General features: G+C 45.7%; 1 protein-coding gene, 2 non-coding genes and 1 pseudogene across 4 annotated transcripts in view; 1 reads left to right on the forward strand and 3 right to left on the reverse strand.

Annotated features, from left to right (window-relative positions):
* The window catches only part of POLR2G (RNA polymerase II subunit G), a 70,207-nt gene that overhangs the window by 12,067 nt on the left and 45,659 nt on the right, over positions 1 to 12,481 (forward strand). The gene's annotated exons all lie outside the window — the stretch shown is intronic.
* Positions 2,039 to 2,229, reverse strand: LOC117039325. The gene has a single exon (XR_004425747.1). It is a non-coding gene; the product is annotated as a U2 spliceosomal RNA (small nuclear RNA).
* LOC117039335 lies at positions 6,493 to 6,683 on the reverse strand. Its single transcript, XR_004425756.1, has one exon. It is a non-coding gene; the product is annotated as a U2 spliceosomal RNA (small nuclear RNA).
* Positions 10,160 to 10,281, reverse strand: LOC117039339 (annotated as a pseudogene).

Consider the following 12,481-nt stretch of genomic DNA (forward strand, 5'->3'; position numbering starts at 1 on the left):
TGGCCTTGCGAGGCTTAGATTTGAGAGGAACTCCGTCGCACCAACTGAGAAATGTAAAAGAAGAGCAGTGGTTTCAAAGGGTGCCGGTGAGAACATCGGTCCCAAGCCAGCTTTTGACCACACACGTCGAAAGGAGCAGTGAAGCAGGGGCCGGGGAGATAGAACTGCCGGGACTCAAGGAGTTAACAACCCCAAGTGCCCAGGCGGGAGTCCAGCCGAGAGACCCGCTTCTGTTCCAGCCGGTGTGGAGACGAGATGAGCAGCGGGGAGGCTTCCACGCGCGCAGCTTGTCGGAGAGTAAAGGACGTTTTGTGAGCAGTGAAATCAAGGCGCGCTCAGAGGAGGGCAGCCGGTCTACACCGAGGCGTTCCCGGGAAAGTGGTTTTGAGGCGGGGCGCCCGTTCTTCCAGCGGATGGAGCAACCTAGGAGCCCAGGGCCAGTGCTGACCACGGAAGCCAGGAGCCTCAGAGAGGAGCTGATTCCAGCAACGGAGGAGGTGAGGTGTTTGGAAAGGAGCGCAGAGAAACAGCGACCTGCGCCCCAACACCCCACCAGTCCCAGAGTATCTATCCCTGCCGAGAAGGAGAGGGATCAAGTATGTGTATTGAGTCTAGTTAATTAGATGTTTTGTTGTTTTAAGTTTGTGCCTTGTTCTGTGAAAACTGTGCCTTTTGTGTTTTACTGATCCTTAAGTAAAAGATATTTTAGAGAACTTTTGTTCCTGTGTTTTGTTCCCTCCATTGTTTGCTTGGCTATTCCAGTCCTTGCCAATCGGCTACTCTACCGTTAGTTTACTATTTGGGGCTCTGTTTGAGCCGGGGGGGAGGCTGTCTGCGGGAGTACAGGGAAAGCGGCCCCCGCGCTTTGGCCTGTAGCGACAGCCAGGTCCCGACCCAGGGGGTGGTGGCAGCAAGATACCTTCTGTGACCCGGCCGGAGGGCTGGGTACAGGCAAAAAGTAAAAGTAAAAGGGAAAAAACCCCGCTATTTCCCCCTGCTTGCTGGAGAAGGGGTGGAGGGAAGCGGGGTAGTAACGCTACACTTTATTTCCAGCCACTCCTAAGAAACCCATTTTTGAATGTAGTTTGGCAAGAATTTTTATCCTAATACAAGGCACTTCTGTTTGTCATTTTCACCACTGCGTTCATTTCCACGCACACTTTCCCCTCAAAAGGTTGGAGGAACTGCATGGTGCATTTCGGACCAGTGAGAATTTTTAAGAGCGGCTGTGTTTTAAATTGTTTTGGAAGGTGCGGATTTGATAAACACAGCTTGAAAGGAAAGGGAGCAGAACTGAATTCCTCCCGCCTCCATGGTAGCAAGTCCTAGGCTGTGCGAGGGCTCCTGCGAGACAAAGGGGAACAGCGCATGGTTACATACAATGTTTATAAAGTAGAGAGAAAACGTCACATTTTCGTTAAGCGGGTTTGTGTGTGTGTGTGTGTTTCTCTATCTGTGGTTGGAGAGGGACATTTTCTGGGACTTCCCAACACCATTGCCTCTAAACATCACCTGGTGGCAGGTTTCAGTTGCTTTCATCCGTCTCTTGGTACCAGCAATATTTCCCTCAAGAGGAAAAAGAAGCACCATTCCTGGAGACACTGCAACCCCAAGTCCATGAGTGGTGTGGGGAAAGGTCATGAATTTGGCATACTATTTGCCCACCCCACAAGCTCCCTAGTGGGGTGGGAGAGCTGGGGGAGGGGGATAAACATCTGGCAACCAATGCACCTCTTGGGTTTCAGATAGTACTGGGGTATATTTTTCTAAAAAGCCCAGGGCACAATTTCCACTACCCTCTAGTAGGTATGGCAGCTAGCTGGGCTGGGGGGGGGGGGGAGGACCCTAGTGTTTCCTGTGCCTTGATTTCCCAAAAAAAGCACAGCCCTGTGGTGGGTTGGTGCCTGCAGCCTATTCAAAGCAATATTCTCCCCTAGAGGTAAAGCAATCTCAATGAGATGCAGAATTTTGTCCCAAGTTCACAACAGAATTTAGGTTTTTTCTATCTATTTTTTTGCACCAGCAATATTCCCCCGAAGGGAGGTGCACCGTTCCTGGAGGTACTGCAATACCAGGTCGATGCATGGAGTGGATGGAGCAAGCCCCTATTCCATCTCCCAGCTCCAAAAATCCATTTAATATATAGTCCTCAAATAGAGGACATATCAGATATTAAACTGATAAGAACAGATACTACACTTGATCTTAGCCAAAAGGCCGAGAAGCGATACCAAGCATATCAAAAATTACGTGAGTCTCCTTTTCCGATGCCTTTTCACTTGTCGGTGGGTACCTGGGTGCTGCAAAGCTCTCACCGCCCCATCGGAATCAGCACCGTTTCCAATTCCACAAAATACATTCTGATAATGTTTCTGCTTCTGTTGTCCAGCTAAGCAGACTCTTGATGGACAGTCCAATCCAAAAAAAAGTAGATTCTGCCGACCTTGTCAATTTTTAAGCCTTCTACCCGGTTGCTCGATGGCCATTGGTGTGCAATCTGCATAAACCCGCCCACTTACCTGTTAACTTGCTGCACACCAGCAGAGGTCGCAAAGGTTTCCCTTTGATAGCTTGCTGTACATCCGAGAGCATCCTGCAAAAACAGCTGTGCAAGCCGACGTTTCGTGTTCGCAAGAAAAATATTTCCTGTAAAACCGTTAAAGGCTGCCAAAGGAATTGCCAGCATATAATGACTGCAGACCTTCTGTCTGGTTTTTCATAGACCCTTAGAAACTATTTACCTATAAAGCCAGATCCTCCTAAGATCACCTGAAGATTTACTTGCTTCAGCCCTTTCAACTTCGAACAGGAAATGCACAGCCATCCCCGGAATTATTATGAACACGGTTTCATTTTTGGGGGTTTCCCTTGTAGCAGTGGCCCCCATGATTCTGAGAAACCCCATCTTGTGAGAAACAGTTTGTCACTTGCACAGTTGCAGCTGCAAGATGTTTTTCCCCTCCCCATGGAGAAGACTATTCTCCAGAGACGGTAAAGCTCCTCCCTTCATCTTATTTATCTGTGGAATGTCTCTTAGAAGAAGCAAGAGAGTCTGTTCAGAGTGGTGTGAAGCCCATGAATTTATGTGAGAAAGCGGGGAGTTAACCTTAAACGGAGTGAGGAAGGAGGTGGTTTAACAATTAGCTAATGAATATGTAATGCTTCATGATGTCAGCCAAAAATAAAAGTATATAATCCTCTGGGCTACCATGGTGAGGCGCTCAGCTTTTGGAAGTATCCACTGAGCCACTGCTTGCTTGCTGCCAGCAAACAATAAATTCAATTTCCTTTTCTCTTTTGCTGCATTTTGAAGTTTTCGTTCAGTCTGCAGAGTCTTGCTGCAACACCCTTAATTAAATAAAATTGAGGCAACTCTGCCTGCACATTAACTCAGCATGCTTCAAGCACGTTCATCCCAACCAGAAAATAGATTTGAAATAGGGTCGGAAGGATTTTGCTTGTGGGTGGTGGTAACATAACTTGACAGGTATTTACTTGGCAGTTCCTGAGAAATAGGGACGTGGGTGCCGCTGTGGTCTAAAAACCACAGAGCCTAGGGCTTGCCGATCGGAAGGTTGCCGGTCCCAGCTCCTGCGAAAGCACGTCAAGTGCAAATAGATAAATAGGTCGCGCTCTGGCGGGAAGGTAAACGGCGTTTCCGTGCGCTGCTCTGGTTCGCCAGAAGCGGCTCAGTCATGCTGGCCACATTGACCCGGCCAGAAGCTGTCTGTGGACAAACGCTGCTCCCTCAGCCAGTAAAGCGAGATGAGGGCCGCAACTCCCGAGTTGTCCGTGACTGGCCCTAATGGTCAGCTTTACCAGAGCAAATGGAAGAGCATTTACTTTCCGGGACAAGTTTTCCATGTGATCTATATAGCAATGTTTGTTCACAAGGATTTCCCTTGCTTGGTAGCTTTCTGTTCTCTGGAAGCATAATATCTGTGCAGATCTTTCCCCCTGGAAATAAGGGCAATTCACGTAAATGGTGTTTTTATAGTTAAAGGTAGGTAGCCGTGTTGGTCTGCCATAGTCAAAACAAAATAAATAATTACTTCGCACCTTAGAGACCAACTAAGTTTGTTCTTGGTATGTATCTGAAGAAGTGTGCGTGCACACGAAAGCTCATACCAAGAACAAACTTAGTTGGTCTCTAAGCTGCTACTGGAAGGTGTTTTTATAGACTTGCGGTAATTTCTATTGCACCAAATGTCTGGCATGTATTACTGATGCCTCTGCCCTCCTTCCCTCTCTGTTTTAATATTTAATATTTAATTTTCTGTGATAACGTTGTTGCATGCTTGATTTTGCATCTTAATGATTGAAAATAATACAACGGGCTATGGTTTATTCAGGATCATCCGTCCGGATCCTAAATCGCATTCGTTCTTGTAAATGTTACGCGTGGAATAACCCAAGTGGCCACCGGGGGACACTGTTGCGCTGCTTCAGAAAACAATCCTTGCCCGTCAATCAGCCTCTCTCCGCGCATATCTCTTTCCTCCTTTCTCTCCGCAGGAACTCAGCGCCTTCCCTTTGGCCTCGCTGGTGTCCAGGAGAGCTGGAAAGTCGCCCGGTGATTGGATTGCAAGCTCTATCAACAAATGCTGTATTCCTCCTATAGTTATATGTTGTTCTTGTATTTACATGAAAACCAGTAAAATTATTTGACGAAAGAAATGCTGTTTATAAGAGGGAGGTGCTGGTCCTAATTTTCTGTGGCTTTGTTGTGCCAATTGCTCTGTCCTCCCTTAAAAGAAGAAAATAAACGACCTCTTCCATAGAATGATAGTATACCTTGTTTTGGAAAATTGTGTGTGTGTTTAATGGTGAAACAAACCATTAAAAAACAGCAACAGCTGTTTTTAACATTTTTGCATTTTAACATGTTTTTAAAAATGTTTTTAACATTTAACAATATTAAAAATTAACTATTTTTAAAAATGTTTTAAACATGTTTTTTAATTTTTTAAAAACATTTTTCGTTTTCAATCAGCCATTAATCTTCCAGCAGTAGATCAATCAACTAAAATTTTATTTATTTTAGTCATTTATATTATTTTATGTTATTTTATTTATTTTATTTGTATCCCATATGGATGATTACCATACCTTGGTAAGTTTCCATCTTTTATAGCATGGCGAATTCCAAAGACCCATGCAGCACCTGAAAATTTGGGACCTAGTTTTAAAATGATTGACTTATTAAAGGGTGGGGGGACACTTAAAAAGGGGAAGTGGGGGAGCTTGAAAGATCACTATGGGTTAAGAAGCATAGTCAGGCCATGTGATGGGATTATCTTCCCACTACAGAAGTGGGAGGGCCTATTTCTGCTTGGGGGGTGCTGCATTCCCTCTGAGTAATTTTCTGGGGTTCACAAGCCAGTTGCCTTTAGCCACCTGGCCCCTTCATTTGCGAGTAGGAATGGAAGGATCCGTCCATTTCCATTCTGTTTCCCATTTTCCTGGTGTTAAATTTGGTTCTCTGCATTTCTGCAGCAACCTGTGATTATTATTTTTACTATAGGAAGAACATTCACCAGCACTTTATTTCCAGCCACTCCTAAGAAACCCATTTTTGTATGGAGTTTGGCAAGAATGTTATCCTAACACAAGGCACTTTTGTTTCTCATTTTCACCACTTTGTTCATTTCCACGCACCACTTTGCCTCAAAAGGTTGGAGGAACGGCATGGTGCATTTCGGACCAGTGAGAATTTTAAGAGCGGCTGTGTTTGAATTGTTTTGGAAGGTGCGGATTTGATAAACGCAGCTTGAAAGGAAGGGAGCAGAACTGAATTCCTCCCGCCTCCATGGTAGCAAGTCCTAGGCCGTGCGAGGGCTCCTGCGAGACGAAGGGGAACAGCGCATGGTTACATACAATGTTTATAAAGTAGAGAGAAAACCACATTTTCATTAAGGCCCGGGTTTTGTGTGTGTGTGTGTGTGTGTGTGTGTTTCTGTGGTTGGGGAGGGACATTTTCTGGGACTTCCCAACACCATTGCCTCTAAACATCACCTGGTGGCTGGTTTCAGTTGCTTTCATCCGTCTCTTGGTACCAGCAATATTCCCTCAAGAGGAAAAAGAAGCACCATTCCTGGAGACACTGCAACCCCAAGTCCATGTGTGGTGTGGGGAAAGGTCATGAGTTTGGCATACTCATACAAAGCTGCCTAGTGGGGTGGGAGAGCTGGGGGAGGGGGATAAACATCTGGCAACCAATGCACCTCTTTGGTTTCAGATAGTACTGGGGTATATTTGTCTAAAAAGCCAGGGCACAATTTCCACTACCCTCTAGCAGATATGGCAGCTAGCTGGGCTAGGGGGAGGACCGTAGTGTTTTCTGTGCCCTTGATTTCCCAAAGGAAGCACAGCCCTGGGGTGGGTTGGGGCCTACAGCCTATTCAAGCAACAATATTCTCCCCTAGAGGTAAAGTAATAAACAGGATTTAGGTTTCTTTCAATCTATTTTGGCACCAGCAATATTCTCCCCGAAGGAGGTGCACCGTTCCTGGAGGTACTGCAATACCAGGTCGATGCATGGAGTGGACGGAGCAGAGCCCCTATTCCATCTCCCAGCTCCAAAATCCATTTAATATATAGTCCTCAAATAGAGGACATATCAGATATTAAACTGATAAGAACAGATACTACACTTGACTTAGCACAAAAGGCCGAGAAGCTATACAGGACCTACAAAAATTACGCGGGTCTCCTTTCCGGACAGATTTTGAGCTGTCCGTGGGTACCTGGTGCTGCAAAGTTCTCACTGCCCCCTCGGAATCAGCACCGTTTCCATTCCACAAAATACATTCTGATAATATTTCTGCTTCTGGTTGTCCGCTAGCAGACTCTTGTGGACAGTTCAGTCTCAAAAATAGTGGATTCTGTCGACCTTGTCAATTTTTAAGCCTTCTACCCGGTTTTGCTCGATGGCCATTGGTGTGCAATCTGCATAAACCCGCCCACGTACCTGTTAACTTGCTGCACACCAGCAGAGGTCGCAAAGGTTTTCCCTTTGATAGTTTTGCTGTACATCCGAGAGCATCCCGCAGAAACAGCTGTGCAAGCCGGACGTTTCGTGTTCGCAAGAAAATATTTCCTGTAAAACCGTTAAAGGCTGCCAAAGGAATTGCCAGCATATAATGACTGCAGACCTTCTGTCTGGTTTTTTCATAGAACCTTAGAAACTATTTACCGTATAAAGCCAGAATCCTTCTAAGATCACCTGAAGAGTTACTTGCTTCGGCGCCCTTTCAACGTCGAGCAGGAAATGCACAGCCATCCCCGGAATTATTATGAACAAGGTTTCATTTTCGGGGGTTTCCCTTGTAGCCGTGGCCGCCCATGATTCTGAGAAACCCCATCTTGTGAGAAACAGTTTGTCACGTGCACAGTTGTAGCTGCAAGATGTTTCCTCCCCCTCCCCGTGGCCATGGAGAAGACTATTCTCTTTGTACTGACCAGAGACGGTAAAGCTCCTCCCTTCATCTTATTTATCTGTGGAATGTCGCTTAGAAGAAGCAAGAGAGTCTGTTCAGAGTGGTGTGATGGCCATGAATTTATGTGAGAAAGCGGGGAGTTAACCTTAAACGGAGTGAGGAGGGATGTGGTTTAAACAATTAGCTAATGAATATGTAATACTTCATGATGTCAGCCAAAAATAAAAGTATATAAGCCTCTGGGCTACCATGGTGAGGCGCTCAGCTTTTGGAAGTATCCTCTGATCCGCTGCTTGCTTGCTGTCAGCAAACAATAAATTTACTTTCCTTTTCTCTATTGCTGCGTTGTGAAGTTTTCGTTCAGTCTGCAGAGTCTTGCTGCAACACCCTTAATTAAATAAATTTGAGGCAACTCTGTCTGCACATTAACTCAGCATCTTTCAAGCACGTTCATCCCAACCAGCAAATACATTTATTTGAAATAGGGTCGGAAGGATTTTGCTTGTGGGTGGTGGTAACATAACTTGACAGGTATTTACTTAGCAGTTCCTGAGAAATAAGGACGTGGGTGGCGCTGTGGTCTAAAAACCACAGAGCCTAGGGCTTGCCGATCGGAAGGTTGCCGGTCCCAGCTCCTGCGAAAGCACGTCAAGTGCAAATAGATAAATAGGTCGCGCTCCGGCGGGAAGGTAAACGGCGTTTCCGTGCGCTGCTCTGGTTCGCCAGAAGCGGCTCAGTCATGCTGGCCACATTGACCCGGCCAGAAGCTGTCTGTGGACAAACGCCAGCTCCCTCAGCCAGTAAAGCGAGATGAGGGCCACAACTCCCGAGTTGTCCGTGACTGGCCCTATTGGTCAGCTTTACCTGAGCAATTGGAAGAGCATTTACTTTCCGGGACAAGTTTTCCATGTGATCTATATAGCAATGTTTGTTCACAAGGATTTCCCTTGCTTGGTAGCTTTCTGTTCTCTGGAAGCATAATATCTGTGCAGATCTTTCCCCCTGGAAATAAGGGCAATCCACGTAAATGGTGTTTTTATAGTTAAAGGTAGGTAGCCGTGTTGGTCTGCCATAGTCAAAACAAATAAATAATTCCTTCCAGTAGCACCTTAGAGACCAACTAAGTTTGTTCTTGGTATGAGCTTTCGTGTGCATGCACACTTCTTCAGATACACAGTGTGCAAGCACACGAAAGCTCATACCAAGAACAAACTTAGTTGGTCTCTAAGCTGCTACTGGAAGGTGTTTTTATAGACTTGCGGTAATTTCTATTGCACCAAATGTCTGGCATGTATTACTGATGCCTCTGCTCTCCATTCATCTCTGTTTTAATATTTAATATTTAATTCTCTGTGATAACGTTTTTGCATGCTTGATTTTACATCTTAATGATTAAAAATAATAACAACGGGCTATGGTTTATTCAGGATCATCCGTCGGGATCCTAAATCGCATTCGTTCTTGTAAATGTTACGCGTGGAATAACCCCAAGTGGCCACCGGGGGACACTGTTGCGCTGCTTCAGAAAACAATCCTTGCCCGTCAATCAGCCTCTCCCCGCGCAGATCTCTTTCCTCCTTTCTCTCCGCAGGAGCTCAGCGCCCTTCCCTTTGGCCTCGCTGATGTCCAGGAAAGCTGCCTGGAAAGTCGCCCGGTGATTGGATTGCAACCACCTCTGTCAAAAATGCTGTATTCCTCCTGCAGTTATATGTTGTTCTTGTATTTACAGGAAAACCAATAAAATCATTTGGACGAAAGAAATGCTGAATTCCTCCCGCCTCCATGGTAGCAAGTCCTAGGCCGTGCGAGGGCTCCTGCGAGACAAAGGGGAACAGCGCATGGTTACATACAATGTTTATAAAGTAGAGAGAAAACCACATTTTCGTTAAGCCTGGTTTTTGTGTATCTGTGTGTGTGTGTGTTTCTGTGGTTGGGGAGGGACATTTTCTGGGACTTCCCAACACCATTGCCTCTAAACATCACCTGGTGGCCGGTTTCAGTTGCTTTCATCCGTCTCTTGGTACCAGCAATATTTCCCTCAAGAGGAAAAAGAAGCACCATTCCTGGAGACACTGCAACCCCAAGTCCATGTGTCGTGGGGGAAAGGTCATGAGTTTGGCATACTCATACAAAGCTGCCTAGTGGGGTGGGAGAGCTGGGGGAGGGGGATAAACATCTGGCAACCAATGCACCTCTTTGGTTTCAGATAGTACTGGGGTATATTTGAAACAAAATAGAAAATTCTTTTCAGTAGCACCTTAGAGACCAACTGTGTTTGTTCTTGGAATGAGTTTTCCTGTGCATGCACACTTCTTCAGATAATCAGCAATTGGTATCTGAAGAAGTGTGCATGCACACGAAAGCTCATACCAAGAACAAACACAGTTGGTCTCTAAGGTGCTACTGAAAAGAATTTTCTATTTTGTTTCGACTATGGCAGACCAACACGGCTACCCACCTGTAACTGGGGTATTTTGTCTAAAAAGCCCAGGCCACAATTTCCACTACCCTCTAGTAGGTATGGCAGCTAGCTGGGCTGGGGGGAAGACCCTAGTGTTTCCTTTGCCTTGATTTCCCAAAGGAAGCACAGCCCTGGGGTGGGTTGGTGCCTGCAGCCTATTTAAAGCAACAATATTCCCCCCGGGATAAATTAATCTCGATGAGATGCAGAAATTGGGTTTTTTTCTATCTATTTTTTGAACCACAATATTCTCCCCAAAGGGAGGTGCACCGTTCCTGGAGGTACTGCAATACCAGGTCGATGGAGTGGACGGAGCAAGCCCCTATTCCATCTCCCAGCTCCAAAAATCCATTTAATATATAGTCCTCAAATAGAGGACATTTGTTGTTGTTGTTCAGTCGTTCAGTCGTGTCCGACTCTTCGTGACCCCATGGACCAGAGCACGCCAGGCACGCCTATCCTTCACTGCCTCTCGCAGTTTGGCCAAACTCATGTTAGTAGCTTCAAGAACACTGTCCAACCATCTCATCCTCTGTCGTCCCCTTCTCCTTGTGCCCTCCATCTTTCCCAGCATCAGGGTCTTTTCTAGGGATTCTTCTCTTCTCATGAGGTGGCCAAAGTACTGGAGCCTCAACTTCAGGATCTGTCCTTCTAGTGAGTACTCAGGGCTGATTTTTGAGAATGGATAGGTTTGATCTTCTTGCAGTCCATGGGACTCTCAAGAGTCTCCTCCAGCACCATAATTCAAAAGCATCAATTCTTCGGCGATCAGCCTTCTTGATGGTCCAGCTCTCACTTCCGTACATTACTACTGGGAAAACCATAGCTTTAACTATACGGACCTTTGTTGGCAAGGTGATGTCTTTGCTTTTTAAGATGCTGTCTAGGTTTGTCATTGCTTTTCTCCCAAGAAGCAGGCGTCTTCTAATTTCGTGACTGCTGTCACCATCTGCAGTGATCATGGAACCCAAGAAAGTGAAATCTCTCACTGCCTCCATTTCTTCCCCTTCTATTTGCCAGGAGGTGATGGGACCAGTGGCCATGATCTTAGTTTTTTTGATGTTGAGCTTCAGACCATATTTTGCGCTCTCCTCTTTCACCCTCATTAAAAAGGTTCTTTAACGTTGTTGCATGCTTGATTTTGCATCTTAATGATTGAAAATAATAACAACGGGCTATGGTTTATTCAGGATCATCCGTCGGGATCCTAAATCGCATTCGTTCTTGTAAATGTTACGCTTGGAATAACCCCAAGTGGCCACCGGGTGGCAGTGTTGCGCTGCTTCAGAAAACAATCCTTGCCCGTCAATCAGCCTCTCCCCGCGCAGATCTCTTTCCTTCTTTCTCTCCGCAGGAACTCAGCGCCCTTCCCTTTGGCCTCGCTGGTGTCCAGGAAAGCTGGAAAGTCGCCCGTGATTGGATTGCAACCACCTCTGTCAAAAATTCTGTATTCCTCCTGTAGTTATATGTTGTTCTTGTATTTACATGAAAACCAATAAAATCATTTGGACGAAAGAAATGCTGTTTAGAAGAGGAGGTGCTAGTCGTAATTTCTCTGGCTTCGTGTGCCAGTTCCTCTGCCTCCCGTAAAAGAAAAAGAAAAAGAAAACGACCTATTCCATAGAATGATGTATAACTTGTTTTAGAAAATTGTGTGTGTGTGTTTTAATGGTGAAACAAACCATTTAAAACAGCTGTTTGTCATGTTTTCATTCAGCCATTAAGCATTCAGCAGTAGATTAATCAACTAAAGTTTTATTTTATTTTATTCATTTATATTATTTTATGTTATTTTATTTGTATCCCATATGGATGATTACCTTGGTAAGTTTCCATCTTTTTACAGCATGGCGAATTCCAAAAGACCCATGCAGCACCTGAAAACTTTGGGACCCAGTTTTAAAAATAATTGACTTATTAAAGGGTGGGGTGGACTTTAAAAGGGGGAGCTTGAAAAATCCCTAAGGGTTAAAGTATAGTCAGGCCGTGTGATGGGATTATCTTCCCACTACAGAAGTGGGGAGCCTATTTCTGCTTGGGGGGGCTACATTCCCTATGAGAAATTTTTTGGGGTCCGCATTGCTTGCGGCGGATGGAGTGGGAGGTGACAGTGGGTGGAGCAATGGATGTGAATTTTACTTTACGGTAGGCTTGTATCCCCACCCGCAACCTCGGGTTCCTTGTGCTTCTTTTGGACCTCATGCAGGTTCACACCACAATGGGAGTTCATTGCAGTTGCACCTTTGGGGTGGGTGGGCTCACTTCTCCCCCTCCTGCTTTTCCCCACAGGTTTTGTCAGCTGAAGCAACCCGTCCCTTGGCTGAGTGCGGAAGATCCTGGCCTGTGCCTTCTAGAAGTTGTATTTATAACCCACGAACCCCTTTTATCCTGGACTGTCGGCAGCTGAGTGACGGAAGGCTGGATGGATATTACCCCCTCCCTTTCATTAAAGGGTTTATTGTTCTGTGTTCAAGTCTACCTCCTCCGTGTTTTTCCCCTCCCTTTACCTTGCCCCCCTGTCCAATCCGCTTTTGCTCCCATCCTTTGCACATTGTTTGGGGGCAGGATTAGGAACACTGGA

The sequence above is a fragment of the Lacerta agilis genome, chromosome 17 (genome assembly GCF_009819535.1).
Source record: "Lacerta agilis isolate rLacAgi1 chromosome 17, rLacAgi1.pri, whole genome shotgun sequence".
Classification (NCBI taxonomy): Eukaryota; Metazoa; Chordata; class Lepidosauria; order Squamata; family Lacertidae; genus Lacerta; species Lacerta agilis.